Source organism: Penaeus vannamei, chromosome 15 (genome assembly GCF_042767895.1).
Source record: "Penaeus vannamei isolate JL-2024 chromosome 15, ASM4276789v1, whole genome shotgun sequence".
NCBI lineage: Eukaryota > Metazoa > Arthropoda > Malacostraca > Decapoda > Penaeidae > Penaeus > Penaeus vannamei.
Genome location: NC_091563.1, coordinates 30,386,328 through 30,393,827, shown reverse-complemented (window position 1 = coordinate 30,393,827; position 7,500 = coordinate 30,386,328). Strand labels below are relative to the sequence as shown.

At 45.3% G+C, this 7,500-nt stretch overlaps 1 protein-coding gene across 1 annotated transcript in view; it reads left to right on the top strand.

Moving 5' to 3' along the window:
* Positions 1 to 7,500, top strand: part of LOC113825387 (DE-cadherin) — a 263,829-nt gene that overhangs the window by 158,732 nt on the left and 97,597 nt on the right. The window lies entirely within an intron of this gene.

Sequence of the window (7,500 nt, the reverse complement as noted above, 5' to 3'; positions counted from 1 at the left end):
TAAAAGACAGGAGTGGAAAAAAGAGAGAAAAAAAGGGAATAATAGAGGTAGGGGGCGGGCGTGGGGGGGGGGCGAGTTGACTGAAGGATTACATGTTTTTCTATCGTGATCCGGACTTCGAAATATAGAGCTCTTTTGCCTTCGACTGTGACAGCCTCGTTGGTACTAAAAGTTCGACATTTTTTTTTCTTCCTTTTTATCTTATGTGTCATATCTGGATCTGAAAGGACATGTATTTAGATTATTGATTTTATTTTCGTTGCTATTGACACTGCAACTATTATGCATCACTGAGTATAACGGTAATGTTAGGAGTTGATTTCAATACTAATATCATCAATACATCCGTCAAAACAATTATCAGTTTAAGGATAATCCTCTTTATTAATCATCATTATTACATCATCATCATTACGTCATTGTCCCCAGAGTCACCATGGACGCACCATCACGATACGTTTCCGTCACCATAACCATTAGGCAACACACCGTCAACATACATCACATGTGACTGCCCATTAATACCTTTCTAACTCTATGTGTCAACAATTCATGCTGCCGTTTGCCATGAGGTTGCTTCATGCCAGGGGGGTAGGGGGGGGAGTGGGGATTTCAGGGGGAGGGAATAGGTAGGGGGAGGGTGGTAAGGTAAGAGGAGGGAGTGAGGGGGTTCAGGGGAGAGAGTAGGTGGGGGGGGGTTGTAAAGGTGGGAGGGAGGAGGGGGTTCACGGGGGAAAGAATAGGTGGTGGGGGAGGGTTGTAAGGTGGGAGGGGAGGGAGAGGGCTTTTCAGAGGGAGGGAGTGTAGGTGGGGGTGTGAGGCAGGAGGGAGGGAGGGAGCGGGAGGGATGAGGGGGCATTTCAAGGGTATGCGGGGTGTGGTCAGTTAGGAGAAAGGGAGGGGGTGATAGATCATCGTTTCCGACGTTGGCATGCAGTGAGGGGGGGAGGGAGGGAAGGGGAAGAGGAAGAAGGGGGGTGGAGGAAGAGGAGGAGGAGTAGAGGAAGGGGGAGGGGAGTGGAGGAAGAGGAGGGGGAGTAGAGGAAGGGGAGAGGGTAGTGGAGGACGAGGAGGGAGGATACGAAGAAGAGGAGGGGGAATGGGGGAAGAGGATGAGTAGGGAGGAAGGGGAGACAGAGTACAGAGGAAAGGAGGAGGAGGAGGGAGAACAGGGGGTAAGGGGGGGAGGAAGGAGAGGGAGGAGGCGTTGCTCTATTCGTAACATTCCTGTGTCCATTATGTCAGGGAACGTTTTGGAGAAGGAGAGGAGGAAGGGGGGAGTGAAGAAGGGAACAGAGGGGAGGGAAGGAGGAGGGGGAGAATGGAACAGAGGGGAGGGAAGGAGGAGGGGGGGGAGTGGGTGCTGGGAGGGGAGGGGACGGAGAGGGGGGAGGGGAAGGGTTAGTAGAATGGAAGGAGAAATGGAGGAGAAAATAGAGTATGTGGTATGTGTGAAGGGATGGAAGAGAGGAAGAGAGAGGAGAAGGAAGGAGGGAAGGGGAATGGGATGGAGAAGACAGGGAAGGAAGAAAGGAAAGGGGAGAGGAAGGAGGAGAAGGATGGGGAAGGTAGAGCGGAAGGAAGGAGAGGGAGAAGAGAGCTAGATGAGGGAAAGGGGGGAATAAGGAAGACGAACGAAGAAATGACAGGGAAACATCAAAAGAAAGAAGGGGAAGGAAGAGAGGTAACGAAAGAAGAGGGAAAGGGGAAAATTTCACGATGGGAGGAACGGGGTGAAGGAAGAGGAAAGTAAAAAGGAAAGGGAATTAAGGCAAAAACTTTCCACTCTTTAACTTTGGTTCATCATTTACGCCTTCGCTTTATTGGCAGTTCTAAAGGTCGTTCATGATTTATTGTTTCTCTCTCTCTCTCTCTATCTCTTTCTTTCTTTCTTTCTTTCTCTCTCTCTCTCTACCTATCTCTTTCTTTCTCCCTCTCTCGCTGTCTCTAGCCCTGTTCTCTCTTTCTATCTTTATCTTCAAAGATTTTACGAACTATCTCTCATGAAGGGATGAACAGACACACAAATAGATAGACAGACATAAACATAGATACACAGAAAGATACAAAGAGATATAGACAGACAGATACCCAAACACAGAGAAGAGCAGAAATAGCAGACTATAAGAAAAAGAAAAAGAAAAGAGAAAAAGAGACAAAACAAGAAAGAAAGAGAAAGAGAAATCGAAGAAAAATTCCGATGCACGAGAAGGAGAAGGAAAGAATAAACCCACAAAGACAAATTCGAGAAAGAAAGGACAAAGAACAACCGAAGTGTCCCTCCTTGGCACTTGTTGACAGGACGCGGGTGAGGGATGGCACTGTGTCGCAGCAAGTGTCCTCTCGCAGGTAATTAAAGGGGGGGGGGGGGGGACGAGAGTGCCGCTATATAGAGCTAAGTGGCGCTGTGAGGGAGGGAGAGTGTGAGGGTGGGGGTGGATTGTGAGGGAGGGAGAGCAAGAGGGTGGGAAGACGAACTGTGAGGGAGGAAGAGTGTGAGGGTATGGGGTGGATTGTGAGGGAGGGAGAGCGTGAAGGTGGGGGGTGGATTGTGAGGGAGGGAGAGTGAGAGGATGCGAGAGCGGACTGTGAGGGACGTAAGGGAGCGAGAGGAAGGAAGAACGTAGGCAGTGAGGGAGACTGTGAGGAAAGTGTATGAGTGAGGAATTTGTGAGAGACGAATGTGTATCAGAAGGGAGTGAGGGAGAATAAGCTAGAGGGCTTGAAGCAGGAATCCGACCAAGAAGGGAATGAGGGAGAATGAGGTAGAGGGCTTGAAGAAGGAATCCAGCTGAGAAGGGAGTGAGGGAGAATGAGGTAGAGGGCGTGAGGGAGGAATCCGACCAAGAAACGAGTCAGGGAGAATGAGGTAGAGGGCTTGAAGGAGGAATGCGGCTGAGAAGGGAATGAGGAAGGAGCGCAGACGATGAGGGAATGAGGGAGGGCGTAAAGGGGGTCATCACTCATCCCTCGAGCGAAGACTTGGGTGATTCCGGCCCCTCATTCTTCTGCCGTTACGCAAATGTTGAAAGAAAAGGCTGTTATTGATGATTATCGGCGCCACGCGGTGCCACGGTTCATTGGGAGCGTGGGGAGGGGGAGGGGAGAGGGAGGGGATGGGGAGGGGCGAAAGGGAATGGGTGGGGAGGAAGGGGAGGGAAGGGGTGTGGAGAAGGGGGAGGGAGGGAGTGGGTAGGAGGGGGTGTGGAATAAGGGGAGGGAAGGGGTGTGGAGGAGGGGGAAGGAGGATGTGGGGAGGAGGGGGAGGGAGGGGATGGGGAGGGACGAAAGGGATGGGGTGTGGAAGAGGTAGGGGAGGAGGGAGAGGGAAGGGGTGGGGAGGAGGGGAGGGAAGGGGTAGACGTTGGGGCACATAGCATGTGGATGATTAATGCTTCCGGACTTAAATTACGATCAATTAAGACAAGTTCCACCGGTGGGAGTTTGAGAATTACGGTTATATACGCCGCGCGTTTTGTAGCCCACACACACTGACACGAAGACGCATAATACATACACATCCAAACACAGCTGATCTCTTTCTCTCTCAGTGACACACATACATTCAAATAAACACACAAACTAAAACATATACAAATAAAGATACAGACTAAAACACACCGACTAAAACACACAAACATACACACACACACACACACCTCCGCACACACGCACACCGCCTTCCCCCAGGCCAACCCCGCCTCCGTGACCTTAATGGCGCCGGCCGCGGTGTCAACTTGCACCGGCTAAATAAACATCCGTCACTGCCGCTGCACGAGCCGTAATGCCCAAACTTTTCCTCCTCGCGACGATGACTTTAGCAACTTGCACAATAACATAAAGTGGAGGCAGTCCATTCCAGTCGCACTCGAAGATACATCAACCTTCCCACCTGCCTGTGAGTGCCACGCGCTGGCTCTGCGGACGGCCCGGAGTGGGGCTGCAATGGGGCTGCACTGCCTGAAGGTGGCGCTGGACTTCCTGAAGGGAGTGCTTTACTACCTGAAGGCTATGCTGTACTTCGTTAAGACAGTGCCTTACTGCCACAAGGTCGTACTGTACTGCCTCAAGGTGGTATTGTACTATAACTGTTCCGCCTAAAGTTAGTGCTGTAATGTTGCTCCTATTTCGAGCTGATACAGCACTGAGACTGCCTCCAGAAAGCAGCGCTGGAGTGCGGCCTGAGTATGGCGCTGACCTGGATCCGTACATCCAACAAGCAACTGTATTATGGTTGTGATTTCGAGATAGTTTCGTACTAAGATCGTACAGCCTGAAGGTATTACTGTACCTCCACCGTACTTCGAGGTGGTATTGTACTAATACTGTACCTTCCCGCAAAGAAGTAGCTACACGACCTCATCTATACGTCATGTAGCGACGCCGAACTTCCTTATTACAACCGAAACAAGCGTCAAACGACCGTATCCCCAATTCACAGTGAAATACGATTGCTATAATGTCCTTTAAGACACAAACTTATATACAGGACTATGACAGTGAAAAACAGGGAATCATAAAGTTGGCATAAAAGAGTAAGCGTGATTCCAGAATGCATTATATGAAACTTAAACTATTAAGAGTTTATATCCGAGGATCCGGGTCCGAAGAGTCGAGACTCGGGTTCACTTTTCAAGCGTCGATGTCTTCATTTTTATCTTATTGTTTATGTCTGTCTGTCTGTCTCTCTATCTATCTTTCATTTTATTCTCTATCTGTCTATCTCTCTATCTTTTTATGTGTCTATCTATCTATCTATCTATACATCTATATATCTATCTCTCTGTTTATCTATTTATCTATCCATCTATCTATCTATCTGCTTATCTATCTATCTATCTGTCTATATGCTTGTCTATCTATCTGTCTATTTACCCATCTAACTATCTGTCCATCTATCTACCTACCTATCTATCTTCTATGTATCTATCACAGACACACACACACACACACACACACACACACACACACACACACACACACACACACACACACACACACACACACACACACACACACACACACACACACACAGATACATATGTGTATATATGTGTGTGTGTGTAAGCGTGTATGTGCGTTTACATGTGTGTGTGTGTAAGCGTGTATGTGCGTTTACATGTGTGTGTGTGTGCGTGTGTAAGAAAGAACTATAAAATGACAAAACATTATCATCGGTAATTATCAGATCAAACGCTGAAAAACAGAAAAAACAACGAAAGGAAGAACCAAATAAAGAAAAAAGAAAGGCATAAGAATGAAGATAATGATGAAAATAGTTGCGCTAGTTTTATCAGCGGGGTGAGTAGGGGGGGGAGGGGAGGGGAGAAGAAAGAAGGGAGAGAAGGAGGAGGAGGGAGGATAAGAGAATGGGGAAGAACGAGGCAAAGGAAGGAAGAAAGAAGAAAGGAAAATAGGAGAAGAGGAAAGGAAAAAAGGTAAGGAGAGGAAGAGAGAAAGAAAGAAAGAGAGAAAGGGGCAGATGACAAAAGTGGGAGAGGAGAGGAGAAAGAGGGGAAGAGGGGAGGAGGAGGAGAAGGGAAGAAGACAAGAAGGGAAGAAGGAGAGAGGGGAACAGGGGAAGAGGACAACAGGGAAAGAAGGAAAGAAGGGAGAGGGGAAGAGGGAAAGAAGGGAAGAAGACAAGAAGGGAAGAAGAGAAGAGGGGGAGGGGGGAAGAAGAGAAGAGGACAAGAAGGGGAAGAAAGGAGGAAGGGGAGAGGACAAGAGGGTAGACTCAGTAGATATTGGACACGAGGGAGATCTCGCCCCCCCCACCCCCACCCCCACCCCCACCCCCGACACCCTCACTGTACGCGAAGGAATTTCAACATTCTTCACCTTCGTCGCTCTATCATTTGGGGTCAATAACATGCCAATATTTTCTTAGCCCTGAAATATTGGATTATTCACTTTCGGGAGAGGAAAATGAAATTGATGGCGAGGTAATGACATTGGCGGTCAGGTGTTTTATGGCTTTTGTGATATTGATTTGATAAAGCGGGTCGTTTTATCATGGTCATTTCTCGGGGTATTTTAAAGATGATTATGATGTCGATTTTATACCGGCGGTTTTATTTAAAACTGTGCGAGACCGAATGCAATGAGGATTTATGATACGGATATGCATATAAGCGAAAATAAATGCATGTCTATCAGTCTAGATGTGCATATCTACCGGATAGATAGATAAATGTATACTTAATAGATGTGCATGTAAGTATAATGAATATTCATTGGGTCGGGCTTCATATGATTTTGATAAACCGGCTGATAATATTGATCCGGATTGTATTAGGTGATAGTGATGATGGTGATGATGATGATAATAATGATGACGTGGTGATGGTAATGATGATAAGGATGCTGATGATGGTGATGGTGAGGATCATAATGATGATGATGTGGTGATGGTGAGGATCATAATGATGATGATAATGGTGATGATGATAATGATGATGATGTGGTGATGATGATGATGGTGATGATAGCTACTGATGATATTAATAATGAACCGATGATACTGCTGATGATGATACTACAAATATAAACTGTGATATTGCCAATGACAATAATACCTTCAATGCATTGCAAGCGACAATGGTATGGCAATAGCGATAATGTTAATAATTGCAACACAATAATGATAATGGTTTCAACATAATAATACTAATGATAATAATGACAATGACAGATAATATGATAATACGAAAAATTCTGTTGATAATACTGTAAATAATAACAAGGATAATAGCAGTAATAAATAACAATGAAAATGATGATAACACCAATAACAACAGAATGAAACGCAACCAGAAATACAGCAATGAAGGAAAGGAGTAAGTGATAATGATGATAAAACGACATAACAGCAGAACTAAACACAACCAGAAACAACAACAACAATGATAATAACGACAATTAAAATATCACAACAATTCCAACGATGAAAATCACAATAACCACACCATTTAGTAGGAATAACAATCACGTATTATCATCACATTTACGAAAAGAAAAACCACCGCAAACTACCACCATTACGAAAGCCATATGTCAACTCACCGCCCATACTCCTGGCAGCAAAAGTGACCATTTCGTTATCATTTGATGCCATAATCATCGGAAATGTTATTAATTGACAAACCACGCCCCCCAAGGCATCACTGTCACCACTCATTAAGGTAATTTATTGATGATCATCGCCGTTTGTAGGTCATTTTTCATTTCTGATTAACGTGCCTTTTGTTGGGATTGTCAGTGTGCTGTGAAATGAAATTTTATAATGATATTAATGATAATGAAAACAACAACATCAATAACAATAAGAGTTATAATGAAATAATAACTATATTTAGCTGTAAATACTTTGGAAAAAATAATGGAAGGAAATAAAATATGTTATTCCATTCGGTTGTACGAAAAAATATATTTTAATGAATATCATTTAATGAGAACACAATCAACAAATATGTAAAAGAAATGAAAAAATGATACGTA